This window comes from Anthonomus grandis, chromosome 3 (genome assembly GCF_022605725.1).
Source record: "Anthonomus grandis grandis chromosome 3, icAntGran1.3, whole genome shotgun sequence".
Classification (NCBI taxonomy): domain Eukaryota; kingdom Metazoa; phylum Arthropoda; class Insecta; order Coleoptera; family Curculionidae; genus Anthonomus; species Anthonomus grandis.
Window position 1 is genome coordinate 36,951,503 of NC_065548.1, and position 14,185 is coordinate 36,965,687.

At 32.9% G+C, this 14,185-nt stretch overlaps 1 protein-coding gene across 2 annotated transcripts in view; it reads right to left on the minus strand.

Moving 5' to 3' along the window:
• LOC126734690 (uncharacterized) overlaps nucleotides 1-4,432 on the minus strand; it is a 205,792-nt gene extending 201,360 nt beyond the window's left edge. The window contains exon 1 of one of the 2 annotated variants that reach the window (XM_050438399.1): nucleotides 4,212-4,432. The gene's annotated coding sequence lies outside the window, so the exon portion shown is untranslated. Of the gene's footprint in view, nucleotides 1-1,892; nucleotides 2,061-4,211 lie in introns of those variants that run through there. The other variant, XM_050438400.1, reaches the window with a different exon arrangement.
• Nucleotides 4,433-14,185: the final 9,753 nt, after the last annotated feature.

The window sequence follows — 14,185 nt, forward strand, 5'->3', positions numbered from 1 at the left end:
CCATATCTTCGTTAAAGACCTAAAGCCTAAATCTCACCTTGTACAAAATTGGATTACTCTTTAAGAGTGCCTTTTCGCGCACCAAGTCTAGATTTATTCAAGTTAGACAGAAAAATTCGGGTGAATAATTATTAAAAATACGTGAAAAAGTGAGTGGATGAATATTTGTAGCGGTTTTTATGTATACCTTGAGGGTCAATAACCCATCAGTGTAGTGAATGCTATGCTACAAAATTTTAATATCTTCTTCTGAGACTGAAGTTTCATACTTTTTACAACTTTTTTTTTCAATTTTTTCACTACTGCATTTTTTTGTTAATTATACGGAGTGTCTGCGATTCAGTAGGCACTATTGGTATCTTTGAATATTTAAGATACAGGTTTGGTTAAATTAGCAAACTAGTAAAAATTCTTCCGTTGATTAAAATGGTACTTGTGGAATGAAAAAATTAGATGGAATCCTCTGAATATTTTGACATAAATCAAAAGGTAATAATTTTTTTAATAAAACGGTTTTTTACATTAATAGCCTAAACCTAAAAATAACAAAGTTATAGCGATATTAATACTGGTTTTATCAAAGTTAAGCAACTTGTCTTTAAAATATAAAAATATCATCTAGTAAAGTTACTTAATTTACAATAAATTAACAAAAATATCTTATTCAATACATTTCTGAGCACACTTAAGCACGCGTCTTGTAGCTTTTAAGATAAATCTTCCATCTATTGATCCAATTATTTGCCTAATATGTGTTTGAAGTTCCTCAATGGTTCTGTATTGTTTTTATATATTTCATTCTTTATGTAAACTCCAAAAAAAAATTGAAAAAATTTTCTTAGGACCAATAGTATACATTTTAATACAGTTTAAAATATTATCATTTGTTTAATATCCATTAAGTAACCAGTTGAAAAAAGCAAATCTTCTTTCGTTACCGTCAGTCCTGCAATGTTGATACATATGTGGCATAAATTTATGTTTTTTTAATATCCGCCATATTGCTACTAAGATCTTCCTAAATCTCTAGTTGAGTTATATCTCTCCATTTGAATCCATATGAGCTTCAATAGTACATTTTACTTTTACATTCTACCTTTTTTTGCTTAATAGAAATTTTTACATCCTTTTTCTAGTTCTTTTAAAGATATTTTCGTTCTTTAGGAAATTAAAAATTATCTTCGGTTTAGCAAGTACGGGACTGAAAGCTCTGGCAATACGCCTCTAGCGCTCTGTCGCTATTTTTTCGGCATACAAGGTAACATTTTAACATATCACATTTTTTAATATGCGTAAAAGGCATTTTACTAATTTTGATATTAAAAAATTCACAAAGTCTGCTAACGTGTAAATCTGTCATTTTATTATTCAAACAATGATTTATTTGTTTTGCTCTCACAAAGTTTAAAGCCAACTTGCCTACGTTTGGCAATATTATTATGGCTATAACTTTTTAGTTTAGGCTATTAGTGTAAATAAACATTTCTATTAAAAAAAGCTAGCTTACGAATTGACCTGTATCTTAAATATTAACAAAGAGATCAACGCTTCCGACTTACACGGAGGCATCCTGTATGTAATAAAGCAATAATTTTTCGTTTATCTTCTATTTTTCCATTTTACTATAATAAAGACGATAAAAATTTAAGGTTTCCAAGGACAAAACAAATTAAGGTTTCCATATTTTTGGTGACTTTATGCAAATAAACAGACTTGACTTTATATTAGGTTTATTATTCTTAATTTTAAAATTGAAAATCTGAACACATTTATTTTTTTAAATGGAATTTAATAGATATCCAAGAGAAATAATAATTGACTCTATGAAAATTACCGTTAAATTTATTTAATATTCGCTTAAAAAACTATTCTATAAAATTATCCGTACTCACATTATCTTTTACAAAATGTCAAACTCCCTCAGTTTTTTTTCTTATTTTCAGTCCTTAAAAATAATTTTATTTACCACAGAAAAACCAAAAGTCAAGAAAATTTCTTTAAAAAATTAGTCGGCGCGCGTTAAAGGTAAATAATTAAACGAGTTTAAGCGCGAAGAGAATCACCGCATTCGAATGAAATCCGCGAAGAAATTGCTGAAGAAGTAGAAGAAGGTCGACACGCGACTGATGCCTTGCCGGCATCGACCGTCCTCCTGTCACAAGACTTTGACGGGCCATGGAAGAAATGCGGAAAGGAGAGAGCGCGTACAGCTTCTTCTTTTTTTTCTGTTTTGCTTTTGATTCTTCTTTGATCGCAGTTTTGGTGGAAAGAAAAATAAGGTAGACACACACTGCTATATGTATCTTTAGTTCAACAATTATGAATCTTAAATTTTATATAAATATAATTATATATATAAAAATAAAATGACACACGGAAAAATATCAGCCTCCTTACGGAATAATGTTACGATTTAGATATACAGTGCATCCGTAAAGTAGCGGATAAATTAAATAAAAATGAAATGGACCGTTTCTGAAAAAACGGCCGAGCCTGTCGATTTCAATATTTGGTTTAGGGTTTGTCTACGTGGAAATTAAATATACAAGGTGATTCAAAAAAAACATGATGTCATCAGTATGTTTTTTTTGTTAATGGAAACAACCATTTTTGAATACAGAATCAGAAAGAACGATTTTTTTACAGACGATATGGTACAAATTAATAGTGTTTACATAAGCAATTTTGAGCAAAAATGAGAGTGTCATCAAAAAAGTAAGGTCCTAAAACTCTTCCTTCCACTATACCGCACCACACATTGACTTTTTGAGGGTGTTGTGTATGATATTCTGTGAACCAATGAGGGTTTTCGGTCGCCCAGTATCAACAATTCTATCTGTCCACATGTTCTGGCCGTTTAGAGTAAACGTTGCTCCGTCAGAAAATATTATCCGTTTTACAAAATTATTGTTATCATTACATAATTGCTGTATTTGCTCACAAAATTCATTTCGGGGATCAAAATCATCTTCTGATAGATCTTGCAGTAAGAATATTTTATAAAGGTGAAACTTTGCTTTTTTCAATACTTTATGTACAGGGTGTCCCGAATTCGAGGGTGACCATTGGAATCTCGGAAAACGTAAGAGTTACAGGGTCAGTTAAATGGAGGCAAAGTTGCGCAATTTGGAGCTTAATAAAATGACGTTCAAAAAATTTTAAAATTCCGGATACTTCCGGAGTTATCCGAAAAAAATCGAAAATTCATCAATTCAATCAAAATCGTTTTTACCTTCTACCGACTTTATTTAAAGAGACATATATATCAAGGGAGAAAGATATATCAATGGAATTTCCAAATAAATTGATTTTATATAAACTGAAGCTATAAAATACTCAGTATTTGATATAGTGTTTTTTTAAACCAATTCAATGAAAATGTGTCCTTTCCTAACCTAATATTTTCAATTTTTGGATTTATATAGTGGGCCATGACAAAATAACATTAGTCGGTTAAACTTAATAAAATGAAAGGATACATTTTTATTAAATTGGTTTAAAAAAAACTATATCAAGTACAGAGTATTTTATAGCTTCAATTTATATAAAATCAATTTATTTAGAAATCCCATTGATATATCTTTCTCTCTTGCACTCATGGAGTTCTTATGGGAAGTACTAGAAGTAGTAATCAAACATGTGCGATACCTCATTTTAAAGGCAATTAATAATACTTTTTAAAAATGAGAAAATCCAATATGGCACCAATAAGAAAAAATATAGTTGATGATGATCGAAAAAAAACGAAACCTCGGATTATTTTTTTTGCATCATGTTGTAGAGCATAAAAAGTGGCAATGAAAAACTGTTTTTAGTCTTCCGATATCTCTTTAAATAAAGTCGGTAGAAGGTAAAAACGATTTTGACAAATTACGGATTTTTTGGATATCTCCGGAAGTATACGGAATTTTAAAATTTTTTAAAAGTCATTTTATTAAGCTCCAAATTGCGCAACTTTGCCTCCATTTAACCGACCCCATAGCTCTGACGGTGTCCGAGATCCCAATGGTCACCCTCGAATTTGGGACACCCTGTACAGTAGATCGCGATAAATTAACATTAGAAGCCGTGCCTGTGATTGCGGCTTTGGGATTATCTTGGATCGTTAACAGCACGTTAAGCTCATCTTCATCAGTTATTGAACCCCGACCAGCTTTTTGAGTATCCCGAACATGCCCGAATTCACGAAACTTAGCTTCAACTTTGCTTACCATGCTTTGGCTAATAGGCGACCGATCAGGATGAGTTGCATTAAAGAACTGACATATCTCCGAAACCACTCATGCACAAGATTTCGATTTTTTCATTACATCGTTCGGTTAATTTTCCCATTACATACAATCACAGTAGGTAATAAAGTGTAGTTACTAATGAAATGCAAGATAACACTCTATAAACACTGAATAAACACCACTTGCAAATGTAAAAATACTTCAAATAGTTGTAGCAAAATACATTAACTTTTTGACACTGACAACAACAACGACAACTAGAAAACCTAGATACCAACATTTAATTTAGATAGGTATTTCTGTAATTTTACATTTTATCATAATTTTTCGTTCAAAATCGCTTATGTAACTACTATTGATTTGCACGAAATCCTTTGTAAAAAAATGCGTTATTTCTGATTCTGCATTAAAAAATGGTGGTTTCCATTTAAAAAACATATTGATAACGTCATATCGATTTTTTTGAGTCATCCAGTATATTTAATTTCCACGTAGAAAAACTCTAAGCCAAATATTAAAATCGACAGGTTCAGGCATTTTTTTCAGAACCGGTCAATTTCATTTTTATTGAATTTATCCGCTACTTTACGGATGCACTGTATTTACCCATATCAATAAAAGTTAATATTAACTGAGGTATAAGTAGGGCAGTAGTGTTTAAAATTTATTTTTGATTATTTGTTTTTAATGGCACGAAAATAAGCACTTAAAGAGGGTAAGTCGGGAGGAATACAACAAACTTCAGGTGAGTATTGTACCGGGTGTACAACTAAGAGAGGTCGCCGGCCATATCTCAGTAACTAGTCATCCCACAGCAGAGGGAAAAAAATATTTCTTATAAAAGCGGTAAAGAGAAATCGTTGGAAATTATTTACAAGTTCGTACGATGACCGCTAGAGGGCGTAATACAACATTGAAATAAAAAAAATTGGTTTTATTGAAAATATTCAAAGTGAATCCTAGAGAAGAATAATGCCATTTTAAAGTATGATAAATTCTAAACATTTTCTATTTCAAACTTTTTTTTTAATCTGTCAAGTAATAGGTCGGGGAAGGGTTGAATATTTATATCTAAAATTTTTGATAACTTTTGATTGGCCTAACCAATTTTAAGGAGCTTACTTTTTTTTAAGAATAATTATCAGGCTTTTATGTGGTATAATTACTTAGCCAACTTAGTTGTTTTGTTGAGCGCTAGAGGGCGGTTTGTGTTATTTTGGTCTTTTTCAGTGATTTTCTGGCAAATATTAAATACAACGATATCATTTTTTTTTACTTAGGCTAAAAGAGCATAAAAAAACATAAAAACTGGCGCAAACCGCAACTCGATATCTTAATTTATTCCGAAAATATTAATTAAAATGTTTTGAACAATAAAAATAAAACTCCAGAACTCAAATTTTTGTAATAAATAAATTGTTTTATATTTTTAATAATGTCTTAGAACTCTTAGATGCTCAAACTGTTTTCCTTCATTTTCAACGCACAGTCGAGGTCGTTGCGTCGTTAACAGAACCGCTGTTTCTGATTTCTGCTGTGGGTAAGCGCATACATATTGCATTGCGTATTTGGTCCTGCATGTCGTTTTGAGTTTTGGGTGGGGTGACAAAAACTAAATCTTTAATCCTTCCCCACAAATAAAAATCTAGAACAGTCAGATCTGGGGATCGAGCAGGTCAAGGAAAAATACTTCCTCTTCCTATTCACGATACTGCCTGGTTAAGTATTGACGAACTTGAAGTGCAAAATGTGCAAGGCAACCATCATGTTGGAAAATTATTTGCCCTCGTGTTTCCAAATCAACATCTTTTAGTAACCCCGGGAGATTATTTTGCAAATAAATCAAATACACATTACCAGAAAGTGTTTGATTGAAAAAGGAAGGACCAATAATTTTTCTGCCAATAATTCCGCACCACACATTTATAGTCCATCTGCCTTGGTGTTGAGTCTCGCAAATTCAACAGGGATTTTGTTCTGCCCAATAATGCAGGTTTACACCACCATCATTGCTAAATGATGCCTCGTCCGTCCATAATATCTTCGAGATAAATCAGGTATCTTCTCTAACCATGTTCAACAGCCAATAACAGAAATTAAGTCTGTTATCAAAGTCTTTTTCGAGAAGCGCCTGGTGCAGAACCACGTGATATGGATGAAGTCTAAGTAAAAAAACAATAAATATAAGATAATAGGATGCTTATTAGTGTTGTAACAAATAAAAATAGGTACCTGTGCTCTTTCAGAATATTTTCTACTGTATCGAGGGACACTCCCAATTCCCTAGAAATATTTCGGATGCTTATGTGAGGGTTTATTTCAATATAGGCCAAAATATTTATAACGTTTGCCTCTATGTGCCCTCGCCTTCGTCTTCGATGAATATTGCCGCGAATAATTTCAGTATTTCTTAGCCTGGTAGCTAAACCGGTAAAGACTCTATGATTATAGTGTCTTCTGTCAGGATATCTTTGGGCATATATACGGGCTGCAATGCGTGCATTTTGTATTAACTCAAAATACAATGCTAGCATATCAAAAGCTATGTCGTTTGGAATTACGTTTGGCATTTGAAAAACTTAAATGATTTCAAAATCTGTCTTCGACGTTACATTTGACATCGATCATAAATGTTTTATCATGGCCCCGAAAATATTTATCAAATTCATTTGTTTCCAAAGCTTACTATTGACTATGTGACGCAATAATGCCATTGCGGCGATAAATTTCATTGTTCAAAAACATTTTAATTTATAATTTCGGAATAAAATAAGATATCGAGTTGCGGTTTGCACCAGTTTCTATGTTTTTTCATGCTCTTTTAGCCTAAATGAAAAAAATTACATTGTTGTATTGAATATTTGCCAGAAAATCTCTGAAAAAGTACAAATTAAAATAAACCGCCCTCTAGCGCTCAACAAAATAACTAAAACGGCTAAGTAATTATATCACATAAAAGCCTAATAATTATCCTTTAAAATAAAAGTAAGCTCGTTAAAATTAGTTAGGCCAATCCAAAGTTATCAAGAATTTTAGATATAAATATTCAACCCTTCCCCCACCTATTATTTGACAGATTAAAGAAAAAAGTTTAAAATAAAAAATGTTTAAAATTTATAATACTTTTAAATGGCAGCATTCTTTTGTAGGATTTACTTTGAATATTTTCAATAAAACCAATTTTTTTCTATTTCAATCTTGTATTACGCCCCCTAGCGGTCATCGTACGAACTTGTAAATAATTTCCAGCAATTTCTCTTTGCCGCTTTTATCAGAAATATTGTTTTCCCTACGCTGTGCGATGAGTAGTTAGTCAGATATGGCCGGCGACCTCTCTTAGTTGTACACCCGGTACGTACAATGAAAATAAGCTTATGGAACTAATATATTTTTATTCGATTTTCATTTATTTATAAATTATAGTGCAATTAAAATGTCAATTTCGTGGTTGGATAAATTAATAATCGCTCTGTGGTATTGCGCATACTTTTTACCGATGCAGTAGCATTCACCTGTGATGTCATCAATAGTACTCTTAACTCTCACGTATGATCAGATGAAAATCCATAGTCAAAAACTAATTTTCAGTACAAGTTCTCGATAAACCTGTGGTGTGGTATGGTCAATAGTTATTTAATCGGCTCAGGTCAAGTAATACTTGGACGAAGAATTTCCAAGGCTATAGATTGGTCGCTGTGGTCCTATTAGTTGGTCTTCAAGATCTCCAGACCTCACAATGGGCTACTGTTTATTGGGCTAGTTTAAAATGAGGTGTACAAAATGAAGGTTGATACTTGAGAATTCGACGCAAAATCAACGCATTACAAATGTGGCATTGCTTATCAAAGAGAGGCATGAATCACTTACAAAAGCAACAAGGGCCCTTCGCAAACGATATAGTATGCGTTTAGAGATTAACAGGGGTATTTTTGAACATTTATTAATAGTACCATCGCTATAATTATAAAATCATGTTAATGTGGGAAATTTTGTTTGTTTATATTTATCCTATATTTTGAAAACAAATAAGAATCGAATAACAACATATGCCATGATGAACATTAGTCACATGTCATAAAAGTGCTTTTTGTAATTTAGAATACTTTAGATTTTCCAGATAAAATCGTAGCAAAGAAATGTCTTTGGTAATAAAAAATCGTTTTCAAGCTGTAAAGTTTACTTGCTTTCGTTGAAAATCGGTAAGAAAAGTTAGAAAACTCATGATGAGTTTCCAGGTCAGTGAAGTGTTCGAGGAGCGAAGAGATGTCTCAATATTTATTCAGGGGATACCTAAATAAATATTGAATCGTAGTTTTGAGAGAAACACCAGTTGCAAATATCACTAAAAAGCTCGAAAACCTGTATTATCTAGTTGTACACGTTTATCTTTTTCTTAATTACATGGTTTGAGAAAACATAGCATTAGCACTTAAGTAACTTTAGCTGATAGTAACGTGTTTTGATGCATACATTTTTCCACAAAAGTCTTACTTTGTAATAAAATGTTGATTTGATGTATCAAAAATAACATTTTAAAGGCATGATTTCATAATAATGTTTGACAACTAAGCGTAAAAAACGTATATACTACTTAATTTATAACTCTGTTTAAATGTTGTTAATATGGAATTAAATTTCATGAGAAGTGCGTTAAATAATAAGAATCCGTGAGAATTTCTGTATGCATCTATTAGCATTTTTTTAGATTCAGATTATAAAAAAAGTTTATCAGCGTCAAAGTCAAACGTGTTTAACCGAAATGCGACCGAATTACATAGGTTTGGGTTAGGACCCTGTTGATAGAAACCCCATTTCTAGCCTCAAGAACACGCTGAAAATTCGCACGTGCATTTATTGTGAATTAACCTAGTTCAATACAATGTTTTTAACTGTACTTGGAAAAATCATATCAAATATAATTGTTTGTATAATTTTGATATATTTTGTATAATAATTTCGTATATTTTTTAGAAATGTAGTAATCTAAAAAGACTGTACTTAAAATTTTGGTTTTAAAACAAATCTTTATGAATTACAGATAAGTAATGCAGATGGATCAGTTGTAGGTACTAATTGTTCGTGTAAAGGAGGAAAATTTTGGAGGAAGATGGCGAAGATTGAGATCTTGTTACGCCTACAGTTTAGCAATAGTTTTTAACGCTTCCATACTTTTCAGACTACTGCTATTAATGGTCGTTTGCGTTGTTAGATTTTCACTTGCCCAGACGACTATGAACAGTTTTATTCGAAAAATGTAGTTATGGGTAAGGAATTTTTTTTTTAATTAATTTTAAAAATAACATAACAGGAATAAGGATAGAAAACACACGCACATCAATAAAAAAATATAAGACTTAGTTTTCGTCGTCTGAAGATGAAAGAATTAGATTTACAGAATCGGTATATTGGTTACCATTGTTTTATCTATTTCCCAATTAAAGCAAGTCAAAGTTTTCGTAAATGATCTTTTTGAGTGCAAAATGCCTGAAAAAGAATTAGAACTCAATCTATTTCGAGTTCTTATTTTATTTAAATTTATAATCGAAAAAATTCTTTCGACACAAGCACTACTATGTGGCAAAATTTAAATATGGTGCAGAAGCTTTAAAACAATAGGAAACACTATTTGACCTCTAATTTTTTTAAATTAGAAACATATTTCCAAAAAAGATGAAAATCCTTTTCTTTAAAGTCTCCCAAACCACTGAGCAAAAGGCGCCATTCTCTATCTATGCTATTGTAGTTATTTTCAGTAATTAAATTGGAAAACTGCAAAACCAAAGGCATTATTGATATATTTACTTTATTATATATATTACTGGGTATAATAAAAGTCACGTATTTAAAATCGTTTCTTGAGAATGAAAATCCAGTTTTTATTTGGTCTAGAAGCTCTTGACAGAATTTAAGGCATGAAATTCTAAACTTTTCAAGTTCAAATCCAGACAACTCTATATTATATGTAATTATATAAGCAGTGAAGCCAACTATGAAGCCAACTTGTGCGCTCTGCTGAGCCTTCCGCCTCTGGACCTCATTGTACAATTCGAGGCAATGAGGACGCGTACAGACTATACGCCCTCGGCGAACTACGTGCTGGCGACACCGGTCACGCAAAAATTTGGTCACAGGCCATACAGGAATGTCCTCTCCTTCTGATGGGCAGTGACTGCATGGCTCCAGTGACTGTGGAGTGCGAGGGATTCGTGACGCACATTGCAGGCAGAGAGCAGTGGCAGCATTCCAACAGACCTGGATTGCTAAATAGGGCGACCATCTGGTACACAGATGGCTCCAGAATGAATAACAGAGCTGGATCAGGGCTTTGTGGTGGGATCCCACATACCAGTAGGGCATACTCGCTGGAGGAGCACGTCACTGTCTTCCAGGCCGAAGTATTCGCTGTATTAAAATGCGGACAGAAAATCCTAAGCTGCGGACACCAAAATACAGTCGTATCAATATGCTCGGACAGCAGAGCTGCCATTAAGACTATCACGGCCGCAAAGGTAAGCTCCAAGCTTGTATTAGAGTGCATAAAAGTCCTGAAAAAACTGGTGCAGGTTGGCTGCAGGATCCAGCTCGTCTGGATACCTGGCCACGCAGGCCATGCAGGTAATGAGGAAGCGGACTCTCTTGCCAGACTGGGATCCGCGAATTGGCCGATGGGGCCGGAACCCATAATTGGTATGCCAAATGCGTAGCGTTCGCGTCAATGAAGGGTCTGCTGGACAAGTGGATCCACCGAAGATGGACTGAGTCCCCTGGTATAAGACAGGCCAAAGCGCACATAGGTGGGCCCTCTGCCTGTCTCACCAAAAATCTACTACGCCTAAAAAGACGCGAAATTCGGCTAGTGACAGGTCTTTTAACCGGTCTTTGGCTATATGTTGCCCATAAAAGTAGATAACATATTAGCTGCTGAAGAGGAGGAGCGGTTGGAGGACTTAAGAGCAGCAAATTGGGAGACGTCAGCATCGTCAGCTGAAGGAAGAAAGTAATCTTTTCTGTATCGAGGACACATGATTTAAACGGCTATTTAGAATAAAGAAAGAAATAATATGATAAATAAACATGATAAGTATATCGAAATTTAGATTTATTTTACTTTTATGTTTTTGTTTGATCTTTGGTGTAGTTTAGCAACATGTACCTAACCTAAAACTAGACGTATTGCTTCAAAGCGATCAAACGAGTCGCGTTTTGGCAACATTTATCGAGTACAGTGTTCGGGATGTGTGGAAACGAATCAAGCAGTGGAATTCCATATGACACAGAGTCCGGCTGCAGGTATATTTATGAAGTTCGTGGTAAAAGGTAACGCGGAAGTCCACATGTCAATACATATAATCAAGTATCAAGCATATGATACTTAACGTGAATTTACATGAATTTAAGGTGATCCACACGGAATAACTAACTCATGACATTTACTTTTCCAACAAAAGAGAAGAGTCTTTAAAGTACGACAAAATCCTGAAACAGGGTTTTTTATAAGATTTTTATTTTTAGGCGACTCATTATTAATACTTTGTGTAATAGATAAATAGAAACAATTTAAAAAGTTGTCAGTTTTCAAATTATTGGTATCCTCGTAGGACCGATCATTTATATTTGCTACAGCAGGTTGATTATTATTAACTCGAAATGTTGTATTTGTATTGATATATTTCTCTTGTATTTACCTATTTCCTTTAATAACATTACCTTAGAAAGCTTAACAAAATAGGATCTTGCTGCGGTCATATTATTTTCATCATAAACTATCTCGTCCTTTTCATGTTTTTTTTTTAAGTTGTTATGCTTAAAATCATGATAATATTTGTATTTTTGTTACTGTTTTTTATTTTACTGTTTATTATTTAAATGTGATTACATATCTATTAAATTATTTATAATTTTTTCTGGATATGATTTTTTCAGAAGCCCTTGAAAGTATCTTTAACAGGTAAATAGGCATTAAGCTTACTACCAAATAATAATTTAGAGGATGTTTCATTACAAACACTGTCAATTGGGGTATTACGATACACTGTCATAGCCTAATCAGGCTCTTTACCGTAAAATTCTTTTAAGCAGGTTTTTAAAAGTTATAAAGATAATAAGATATAGATTTTGAATATATTTTTCTGACATACCGTTGGATTAATGCTAATACGTGCTCGACATATAATTTTTTTAAAATTGCAATTTTTTAGCAAATTCGTCAAATTTATTACTATTATACTGAGTACCAGTATCACAATATAAAATATTTGGTATACCATATCTAGCAAAATGTGACTTTAAAACTATAAATATATAAGATGTATCCCCTTGACTAAGTTGTTGACTCTCAATAAACTTTACAAAAATAATCAATAACTAATAAGTAAGACTTACGCCTAAAATATGAAATGTGATTACCTACTACTTTCCAATAAGCATCTGGGACGTATGTTGCACATACCTAATTATTTTGTCGCTTGTGTCATTCTGGAATGACAAAAAAAAACTGGCCACACACTTCCGCGTCATCCTTCACCCAGCCAACACATAGTCGTTCTTTTCCTTTCCTATCCTTCAGATTCCTTTCCTAAACCCTTTCCTACCCCTTGCCGTTGGATATAACGTGCCTTTAAGAATTAAATTTAGTGAAAGCATCAAGCCTACTTCCGCGTCATCCTTCACGTCAATACGTAGTCGTTCTTTCCTTTCCTATCCTTTGGCACCCCTTCCTAGATCCTTTCCTGCCCTTTGCCAGTGGTAGCTGAACCTATTCACGTCGGTAGCCAGGCCGGATGATGCCAGGTTCATCGTGGGGGAAGCGTCACCGTGCATTTCAGTATTAACAATTGTGAAAATATCGATTCGGGGAACTGGGTACATACCCGACGATTTTTCCGAATCTCCAAATCGTGCTGGCAGATCGTAGCAAAGCCATTAAACCAGCAAGTCCAAAGCTGGTATTGGTGGCGTTGCTAATATCGTTACAATAATATTGTGAGAAGGTATATGGATGGTAGAGGCCGCAGTGTAGTTTTTTATATTAAGAATTCTATTAATTTGTAACTATAAAGCTTGATAATAAATTTTATAATGACCAACATGTGTAAATTACAGGTAAATGTAGTGGCAGGAAATTGTGTCTTCGGTCCTTGTACAGACCACCTGGTAATAATATGGTTCGTAGTAAGGAGGTATTGGAGGATATATATGATTTATTTTGAAGATGAGATATCACTCATAAAATTCGTCGATTCCTACCTATAATTTGTTTTGTGCTAAATTATATATTTTTAGACATCTATAAAGGAATTTGCTTTATAGATATCTAAAAATATATAATTTAGCACAAAACAAATTATATGCCCAACAAGTATTGGTGATCGTTCACCCTTTACATAGATCTATGGTTATGTAGTAATGAATCCTTGGTTGATAACGTGAAAGTATCGGAAATAGACCACATTTTAGATCATTAACTGATTTTATTTAAAATAAAATGCCCCAAAGTAAAACCCATACTTCCACTTTTTTAATTTGAGTATATTGTCTCATGTCCGATACTAATGAAATTCTAAGTTCTTTTACGAGAAAGTAAACCAATGGTTTGTTGTACATGCTTCATATGGAAGCTTTAAACTAAAAAAGCGTCCAACTCCTTGGCTTACAGAAAACCTGAAGTTTATGTTTAGGATAAGAAAAAAGGCTCTCTCTCGGTATGAAAAAAATAAAACCGATTAAAAATATTTCAAATAAATAAATCTATTAAAAGATTTATTAAAAAATATTTAAATAAGGTCTGAAGAAAAGGCAAAAATATGCAAGAAATTCTTTAAAAAGATCATATATGACTTAATTTCGAACATTTGAAGCCAAAAATACATAGGTCGATGTCTGTTTTTAGTTTTTTTTATTGCAATTTTTGCATTTTTTGCAATAAATAACCCAGTGTCATACTTAGTCGGTAA